Raw genomic sequence first — 10836 nt, 5'->3', positions numbered from 1 at the left:
CCTTGCCAGCCCATGGAATTATGCAGAGCCAATCACATTCTCCTGTGGGAACCAGGGGGTATCCCACCCTCTTGATACTACAAACCCTACTTCTTATAGCACCTGATGGCTCAGTGTGTTCTCAAGTGCAACCCCCGTGGGGCCCTGCATGGCATGGTATCCTTTTCCTCTGGGCTATGAGTATATGTGACAAGTAGAATGCTGTCAATCTCATCTGTGCAGTGTCGGATGTCATGCACTCGGCCATCTCCATTACCTTAGGGTGGGAATCCTTCCCTCACCAACGGGGTGAATAGGAGGCTACTAAAACAATATCTCAGGGCACCTAGGTGACTCAGTCAGTTAAGCGTCTGAATCTTGATTTCAGCACAGGTCATGATCTCACATTTTGTGAGATTGAGCCCTGAGATGGGCTCAGCGCTGACAGCACAGAGCTTGCTTGCGATTGGCATCTCTCTCTTTCTCTGTCCCTCCCCTGTTCGCGCTCTAAATGTCTCTCTCTCTCAAAATAAATAAATAAATAAATAAATAAATAAACATTTTAAAGAAAAAAACCAATATCTTATAGGGCCATTATAAGTAATAAGCAAAATTAAGTTAAATACTATACTTGGGGGAAAGATCTGTGTTACCTCTCAGGGTATGTTGAAGTACTGAAGACAGAAAGAAGGATTTCTGCCCTCAAGGCATTCAAAGCATAGTGGAAGAGAGGCATCACATAACACTGTAGTCCTTGATTTACTTGTGGAACCCCAGGTTCCCTGTGAGCCAAAAGAAGACATACAACTTAGTTAACCTTCATCATCTCTCTCCTATAAAACGGAGATAATCATACCTGCCTCATAAAGCTGCTTTGAAGATTTAAACAAGCAATGCATAAATCCCTTATCCCAGTTTCTGGCATGCAGTAAGGGCTTAATAAGCAGCAGATTGAGTTGAATTTGAAGGACTAATAGGCATTACTAGATGAAAAAAAAAGTACAGTAAAACCTTGATTTGTGAGCATAATTCGTTCCGGAAGCATGCTTATAATCCAAAGCACTTGTATATCAAAGCGAATTTCAAGAACCATTGGCTCAGTTGTGATCATGTGATTTGGTGTCAAGTGCTACTCATATTGCAAGTTAAAATTTATTAGAAATATTTGCTCATCGTGTGGAATACTCGCAGAACAAGTTACTCGTAATCCAAAGTTTTACTGTTTTTTACAAATGCAAAAGCCCCCAGTTTGTTTCCAAGGATTGCCTCCCCCCCCCCAACAAGAATATCTTTCTTTTCGGGGAAAATAGGCAATTAAGATGGACAGAATAATGCTGCATCTTACACTAGGCAATGCCACACTGTAAGTACTAATACCACTGCCACAGAAGTTCCCAAGGAATCCTACAAAAACACATGGAAGGTGATCATTTTGCCCGCCCTGGTATGTTTCTTAGGCAGGTAGGACTGGTTGAGTCTGTGGATTTTGTTTGTTTCTTTTTTTCCCCTTTGGTTTTTAAAAAAGGCTTTTTGTAGCCTTTGCATCATTTTGTTAATGATGAAAAACACAGGCAGCGTTCATGGTGCAGCGTGATAAATATCACCCCTGTCTTGTGATGCCTCCTCAAAGACGACCCATATGCACTGAATCTCATAATAGCGCTATCTTATTGTGAACTGAAGTTTAATTGACAATTACTTGCAACCCTTGGCCATTTATTCCCACTTATTAAATGAAAGGGCAGCATGACAGAGCAGAGAGTGGCCCATTCAGGTGTCACTGAACAGTGTCTTTTGTCTCAATTCTGCCCCTAGAAAAATGGTAGCACCTAGAGAATGTCTCTTAACCTCTTTGGTTTCTTCTTACGTGGAAAGAAGTGAAGATCCCTTGTAACTAACAGGTTGGGAATGGGAGAGTCAGTGTTAGGAGTTCAGAGTCTGGCAGATTGGGCTTTAAATTTTGATTTGTCACTCATTAGCTCAGAGACCTAGATATGATCTCCTTGAGGGTCAGTTTCCTACTCTCTCCTAAATTGTATTACCCTTATTTTACTGAGGGTTGTTATAAAGGTTAAATAATGTAACCAATCCATTTGTAATTCTATTGGGTCTACCTTCAAAATAATTCCAGAATCTGATGACATCTCTTTACCTCAAAGCCACCATCGCTTCTTGCTTGGATTATTCCAATGACATCCTAAATTCTCTCTATAGCTTCCGTCTTTTTCCGCCCAACAGTCTGTTTTCAGCGCAGCAGCCAGAGCAATCCTTTTAAAATATGTGAATTCATGTCATTCTTCTTTTTTGTAAGTTTATTTTTATTTATTTTGAGAGAGCCCATGCACGTGAGCAGGGGAGGAGTAGAGAGAGAGAAGGAGAGAGAGAATCCCAAGAAGGCTCCATGCTCGGCACAGAGCCCAATGTGGGGCTTGATCCCACCACCATGTGAGATTATGAACTGAGCCAATGTCAAGAGTTGGGTGCTTAACTGACTGAGCCACCCAGACACCCCATGTCATTCTTCTAATTGAAAAATTTCCAGTGGTTTCCAACCTTACTCGGAATGCAAGCTCACATCCTTACCATGACTGATGAGGCTTCCCACTGCTGCCTCTCTTGTGACTGTCTCTCATCACTTCACTGCAGCCACACTGGCCTTCTTTATGTTCCCTAAAATACATCCACAGGTATCCTATGGGGGCACTACCTCACTGCCTTTGGGTATCTTTTCAAATGGGGCATTGTGTTTATAAAGGTGTAATGGATATGCCAGGGATCAAGCCCAGGACCTCAGACATGCAAATCTGCCCATCTTCTTTTAAATGGCATACTTCAGCCTCCATCCCATTGCTCTCTATCACCCACTTTTATTTTTACTTTATAGAGCTTGCCTTCTTTTTCTGTGTCTCACTGACAAGAATGGAAATTTCATGAAAGCAGGGATGTTGTTTTGGTCATTGAGGTGACCTCATCCCCTAGAATAATACCGGGTACATAGTAGGGGCTCAACCATTATCTGTTGATCTAATTAATAAGTTATATAACTTTTTAGGCACTTCCCAACTCCTCTCTTAGAAACATAATACTTGGCGTCTTTTCGCCATATTATTTAATTAACATGCAGTGCTGGACAGATCCTGGTTTCAGCTCTACACGTAAAGAGCTTGGAAGTCTTCACTCCTGTCCTTATGAAGAGAAAAATCTAGACACACTGTAAATCACCAACTTTTCTTGGACCCGCTAGAGAACTGAGTTTCCTGGGCAAAGCATCACTCAGAAATCTATACAGGCAGGAGCATGCAGATAGTCACAACAGGGTCTTCTCCATAACAAAGACCCACTCTCTGGGGGAAGAGATGTTTCTCCTGGAGCCTCATCTGTCCTGGGGAAGAACATTCCTCCCACAGGAGCCAGGCCCCTCTAGTTCTTCTGAGTCACCTAGCAGGGGAAAAAGCATAGTCAACAAGGGTCAGGACTTCAAGGAAATAGATTGTGAGTGCTGCAGTCAGTAAAGGAGTAGGGAGCTGTGACGAACAGCTATGCCACTGGAGAAATACTTATAAAGGTTAACGATCTGAGACACAAAACCACTAAAACACTGAGATTTAAGCAGAAGATTAGACAACCTAACCTCTCACATACTTATCACCACACCCACAGGGCTCCGGTATAATAAAGGTGGATTACAGTTGAAAGAGGGGCAAGACAGACTTTCTCTGAGAGAGAATACTTTGGGAAGTGTCCTTGTTTTTGTCTTGGGGAAGGACACTAGAGGATTTTGAAGTCTCTGGCACCTAGAGTCCAACTTCTAGCCAGATTAACATTAGTCCTCACACTAAAGACCTCTTTACCTCAATTACTATTACCCAATACAACGACTGGTGTTCAACAACATATTATAAGCCATGCATAAAGACCAGATAAAACACAGTGTGAAGAAATAAAGCAATCTTCAGAGACAGACTCAGATATGACAGTTGTCAGGATTATTAGACAGGGAATTTAAAGTAACAATGATAAATATGTAAGGACTTTAATGGAAAAAGTAGGTAACATGCCAGAATAGAGGGATTATGTTACATATAGATACGGAAATTGTGGAAAGAATCAAATGGAAATGCTAACAATAACAAGCATTGTAACAGAAATAAAGAATACCTTTGATGGACTCATCAGTAGATCTGACATGGCAGAGGAAAGATTCAATGAGGTTGCAAATAGGTTAACAGAACCTTTTCAAACTGAAATGCAAAGAGACTAAAGAATGGGAAAAAAAACAGAAAAGAGGTATAAGACAATTTTAAGAAGTGTAACATACATGTAATTGGAATACCAGGAGAAGAGACTGGAGTGGAAGAACAATTTGAGGTAATAATGGCTGAAACTTTCCAAAACTAATGGTAGACAGGAAACCACAGATCAAAGAGGCTCAGAAAACATCAGGAGGAAAAAATACCAATTTCTCAAGCAAAACAAAAACACAAATCCATACTTAGGTACATCATATTCAAACTGCAAAAAAAGAAAGAGAGAATCTTCAAAAAAGCCAGAAAAGTTGGGGCAGGAGGAGTGGAAACCCTTCACCTAACCAGAAACAAGGATAAGAATTACAGTGGCTTTCTCATCAGAAACCATGCAAGCAAGAAGAGAGTACAGTGAAATATTTAAAGTGTTGGAGGTAAAAAAAAAAAAAAAAAATCACCTACCTAAACTCTATATCTAAAGAATGTGGAGAAGAAATAAAAACTTTCTCAGACAAACAAAACCTGACAGAATTCATTGCCAGCTAACTTGCCCCGCAAGAAATGTGAAAAGAAGTTCTTCAGGCAGAAGGAAAATGATATAGGTCAGAAGCTTGGATCTACATAAAGAAAGGAACAGCAAAGGAGAATAAGTAACTGAAAATACAATAAAATCTTTAATTTTTATTCTTAAATAATTGAAGTAGTACTGAGTGATCATAACACATGAATAAATGAATGACATCTGAAGTGAAATGAATGTATGACAGAAAAGTTACAAAAATGCGAGGAAAAGATTGGAAATACTCTAGAGGCTTAAGGTACTTGTGCTGTACGTAAAGCTTGTTCTTTAAAAGATCAATGAAATTGATAAAACTGTAGCCAGGCTCTAACCAAGAAAAAAAATAGAGAAGACACAAATCACCAATATCAGAAATGAAAGAAGGACCGTCACCACTATCTGATCTCATGGACATCAGAAGGATAATAAAGAGATACTACGAATAGCTCTATGCCCGCACATTTCTTAACTTGGATGAAATGGATCATTTCCTTGAAAGACACAAACTACCAAAACTCACAGAAGGAGAAGTAAGTAATCTGAATACCCCTATACCTTTTAAAGATATTGAATCAACAAATAATAACCTTTTACAAGAAAGCACCAGGCCCAGATTATTTTACTGGTGAATTGTACCGAGTATGTAGGGAAAAAATGATACCAATCTCTGTGATCTCTCCAGAAGAGAGAAAAGCAAGGAATACTTCCTAATTCATTCTATCAGACCAGTATTGCCCTAATACTAAAACCAGATAAAGACATTACGAGAAATAAAAACTACAGACTGATCATCTTTCATGAGCAGACATGCAAAAATCCTCAACAAAATACCAGTAACTTTAATCCATCAATGTGTAAAAAGAATCATATACCATAGCCAAGTGGGATTTATTCCTGTTATTCAAAGCTCATTCAACATTTGAAAATCAGTTAATGTATCCATCATATTAACAGACTAAAGAGTAAAAATCATACAATTTTACCAACTGATGCAAGAAAAACATCTGACATTAAACAATACCAATTCTCTGCAATCTCTTCCAGAAAATAGAAGTGGAGGGAGCATTTCCTAATGCATTCTGAGGCTACCCTTGCCCTAATACCAAAACCAGATAGAGACACTACAAGAAAGAAAAACAACAGATTGATATCTCTCATGAACAGAAATGCAAAAATGCTCAACAAAATACTAGCAATGTGAATCCATCAATGTATAAAAAGGATTATGCACCATAGCCAAGTGGGATTTATTCCAGTTATGCAAGGCTGATTCAACATTTGAAAATCAGTTAATGCAATCTATCATATCAACAGACTAAAGAAGAAAAATCACATAATTTTATCAAGTGATGCAGGACAAGAATATAACATGATAAACACTGTCAGCAAACTAGAAATAGAGGGGACCTTTCTCAACTTGATAATGAACGTTTACAAAAAAAAATCTACAGGTAAAATAATATCCGATGGTAAGGAGACTTCTTCCCTAAGATCAGGAACAATGCAAGGATGTCCTTTCTCACCACTCTAATATCATACTGGAAGATCTAGCTAGTGAAATAAGACAAGAGAAAGAAATAAAAAGGTATACAGATTGGAAAAGAATACATAAAACTGTCTTTATTTGCAGATAACATGATTATCTATGTATAACCAAAGAATCTACAAATAACCTCTTAGAAATAAAGTAGAGGTTGTAGGACACAAGGCTAATATATAAAAGCTAATTGCTTTCCTGTATACCAGCATTGTACAAGTGAATTACTAGTTACATCAGCACCCCCCAAAATTAAATACTAAGGTTTTTCAAACAAAATATGCATAAGATCTATATGAGAAAAAAACTACAAAATTCTGATGAAAGAAACCAAAAATCTAAATAATTGGAGCCATACTCTGTGTTCATGGATTGGAAGACTCAATATTGTTAAAAATGTCAGATCTTCCTAATTCAATCTATAGATTGAATGAAATCCCAAGCACATCCCAGTAAGTTATTTTATGGATATCAAAAACTGGTTCTAAAGTTTATGTATGGAAAGGCAAAAGATCTAGAACAATCAAAATAGTACTGAAGAAGAACAAAGTTGGAAGACTCACACTACTTGATTTCAAGACCTATTATAAAACTATAGTTTTCAAGATAGGGTGGTATTGGCCAAAAGATAGACACATACATGAATGGAACAGAACAGAGAGCACAGAACTGGTTCTACACAAAAATGGTCAACTGATCTTTGACAAAGGAACAAAGGCAATTCAATACAGAGAGAATAATCTTTTCAACAAATAGTGCTAGAACAATTGGACATCCACAGGCAAAAAATGAACTTCCACTCAAACCTTACACTTTTCACAAAAATTTACTCAAAATGAATTGGACTATAGACTTAAATTTATAATGAAAATCTATAAAACATCTAGAAGAAAATATAGGAGAGAACCCAGGTGACTGTGGTTTTGGTAATGCCAAAACATGAAATTGGTCAATTTGACTTCATTAAAATAAAAAATCTTCCTCACTCCAAAAGATACTGTTAAGAGGATAAAAAGACAACCCACAGATTGGGAGAAAATATTTGCAAAATTCATGTCTGATAAAGGACTTCTATCCAAAATATACAGAGAACTCTTTAAAAAATTTTTTTTAATGTTTATTTATTTTTGAAGGAGAGAGAGACCGAGTGTGAGTGGGGAGGGGGAAGAAAGAGAGGGAGACACAGAATCTGAAGCAGGCTCCAGGCTCTGAACTGTCAGCAAAGAGCCTGACACGGGGTGTGGGGCTTGAACCCACAAACCGTGAGGTCATGACCTGAGCTGAAGTTGGATGCTCAACCGACTGAGCCACCCAGGTGCCCCTATAGAGAACTCTTAAAACTTAATAAGAAAGCAAACAACCTAATTTTAAAAAAATGAGTGAAAGATTTAAACAGAGATCTTACCAAAGAAGATATACAGCTGAAAAAAGGAGATGAAAAGACACCTGCTATCATTTGTCATTAGCGCGATACAAATGAAAACAATATGATACTACTACAGAACTATTAGAAAGGTTCAATCCAAACTCTGACAAAACTGGTGGCTAGGATATAGAACAACAGGAACTCTCATTCATTGCTTGTGGGAATACAAAAAGGTCCAGCCATTTTTTTTTTTTTAAGTAAGCTCTAGGCCCAACATGGGGCTTGAACTCATAATCCTGAGAGCAATAGTCACGTGCTGTACCGACTGAGCCAGTCAGGTGTCCCGGTACAGCCATTTTTGAGGACAGTTTGACAGTGTCTCACAAAGCTAAACAAGAGTCTTAACATATAATCCAGCAATCATGCTCTTCGGTATTTACCCAAATGATTTGAAAATTATGCCCACATAAAAGCCTGTATGTGAATGTTTATAGCTGCTTTATTTATGCATAATTATCAAAAACTAGAAGAAAACAAGATGACCTTTAATAGGTAAAGGAATAAACTGTGGTACATCACATAATATAATATTTGGCAATAAAAAGGAATGAGCTATCAAACCATGCAAAGGCATAGATGGACCTTCAATGCACTTCGCTTAGTTAAAGAAGCCATTTTACAAGGTTACATTCTGTATGATTCCATTTATATGACATTCTGGAAAAGGCAAAACTCTAGAGACAGTAAATAGGTTAGCAGTTGCCAAAGGTTTAGTGCGAGTACAATGGTGGGGTTGGGGGAAGCTTGAATAGGAGAAGCAGAGGGGAATTTTTAGAGCAGTGAAACTATCCTGTATGAGACTATAATGGCAGATAAATGATATTATGCATTTATCAAAACCCATAGAACCACAACCCAAAGAGTGAACCTTGATGTATGCAAATATTAAAAAGTCATTTAGCAGGTCAGCGAATCCCAGGATGGAATGCAGAATATGACAAAAGAATCTAACTGTATTACAAATGTATTAAACAGCATAACCAAAGAGGGTGGGGAGAAATGTACTAAGCTAATGAATAGAGTCTATAAGACTAAAAGATAAAAGGAACTGTATATAAGCACTATAGTTGATAAAATTGTTTCCCATTAGGATATTGGTTAACAATTCTGAAACTACTATACATTTATACTGGGATTAAGCAATTAAGCAAATGGATGGTAGATGGCTGGAGCCAGGTTTCTCGCTGTTGAAGTGAAAAAGTTATAGGGAAGCAAGGAAAAGTAACTTGAATAATCCACGTGGTAATGGATTGGATTTGGAAACATCAGTATGAACTCATGTTTAGCTTAATATAGATACAGATGGTGACACATAAAAATATTTATAGATACGTGCACACACAAGTTAGTATACACACATATATTTCCTTGCCCTGTCTGTTGATAAGGCCTAGAAGCAACAATTCCCCAGTGGCAGTCATCACACCCAGAACCCAGGTCTTGGTTTGTAGCACCATTCTCCAATAAAAGGAACCAGAGCTCCTTGAGAAATGGCTGGTTCTAGGACTGGAGTAGGAAATATGCAGATGATCCTAGAGCATCTTTTACTGCGAGAAAATAAGGAAGTGTTCAAGAAAATCCACAATGATGGTGATATGTCAAAGAGACACAGGAACCAAGTGAAAGAGCTCTGTGATGGCTAAAACTGTGATGATTTGAGGAACAAAATAAAATAGTATTGTATTATAAGCCAGAGTATAAAATAAATATCCACGAGTCCATACTGACATGAGTCAACAATTCAGTACATAAATGGGGGAAATAGACAAATATCCCATGTAGAATCTATTTCAAATAATTCATGTAGATACTCTGCCCTCTTATAGGCATAATCCTCCAGTCTCTAAGTGTGGGCTGCGCGTAGTGACTGCCTTCCAAAGAGTTCACTGATAGAAGGGGGGAGAGAGGAAATAGGGTAGAGAAACCTGATAAACAGTAGCTCAGCGAGGTGGTCAAGGTCAACATCAACAGTGGTAAGTCATGTTGATAGTTGCTATGACACCCCGAATATGATATGATGACATTGGTGCTTTATCTCTGTGGTCTTCTTCCCCCAAATTTATAATCCCTGTCTACTAATGAGAAAAACATCAGAGAAATCCCAATTGAGGAACTTTCTACAAAATATCTGAGCAGTACTCTTCAAAACTGTCAAGGTCCTCAAAACTAAAGTCTGAGAAAGTGTGGCAGCCAAGAGGAACCTAAGGAGACATGATGATTAAATAGAATGTGGTGTCCCAAATGGGATCTCAGAACAGAAAAGGGACATTAGGTAGAAACTAAGGAAATCTGCAGAAAGTATGGACTTTTATAAATAATAATCTATCAATATTGGTTCATTAAATATGTAACACATTAATGATAGGGAAAACTGGGTGTGGGGTATATGGGAACCTTCTGTATTATTTCGGCAATTTTTCTCTAAGTTCAATACTATTCTAAAATGTTTAAAAGTTTATTTAAAATTACAATGTTGATACAGAACTTTCAATTTTTTTAGGTGAGACCTTTATTTTTGAGCACAAAGCAGTGTGCTCAAGAATCTATTGCTGAGGCAGAGAATTGGAAATTCAATACACTGGTATTATTCACTAAAGCCCAGATTTTATCAGCAAAGTCTTCTCATTTTGTTCCTCTGCCTTTATTAGCATTTGCAACACTCTCAATTTAGCATCGTTTGCAATGTCATTACCATACTGGTTATTTCCTCTTCCAGATCATTAAGTTAAAATAGACCAACTCTGATACCACACCCTGTGGCAGTTCTGAGACCTTGTCCTCAAATGGCTGCAAAGCTATGAAGTTAGAAACCAGCTAAATAATAATTATCTGCAAATGGCAATTTCCCAACCTAATTGGTTGAATTTCATTCTGCAGGTGGTGATATTAAAGCAAACACTTTCCTGCTGTCCAAACAGACACGCCGTGGTTCTGAATTCTGATGGAAAGGTAACCAAGTGAGCTTGTTGTGGCATTATTATTTGTCACTCTCCAGGGCTAATTGTTTATATCTCAGAAAGCTGGCTGTTACCAGATCATATTTCACTGACCCTCCTTCATCAGTTTGTACTATTTTCCTGTGTGTGGACTG

Source organism: Panthera pardus, unplaced genomic scaffold, assembly GCF_024362965.1.
Source record: "Panthera pardus isolate Hobbes unplaced genomic scaffold, ASM2436296v1 HiC_scaffold_27, whole genome shotgun sequence".
NCBI classification, from domain to species: Eukaryota; Metazoa; Chordata; class Mammalia; order Carnivora; family Felidae; genus Panthera; species Panthera pardus.
This window is presented reverse-complemented; position numbering follows the sequence as displayed.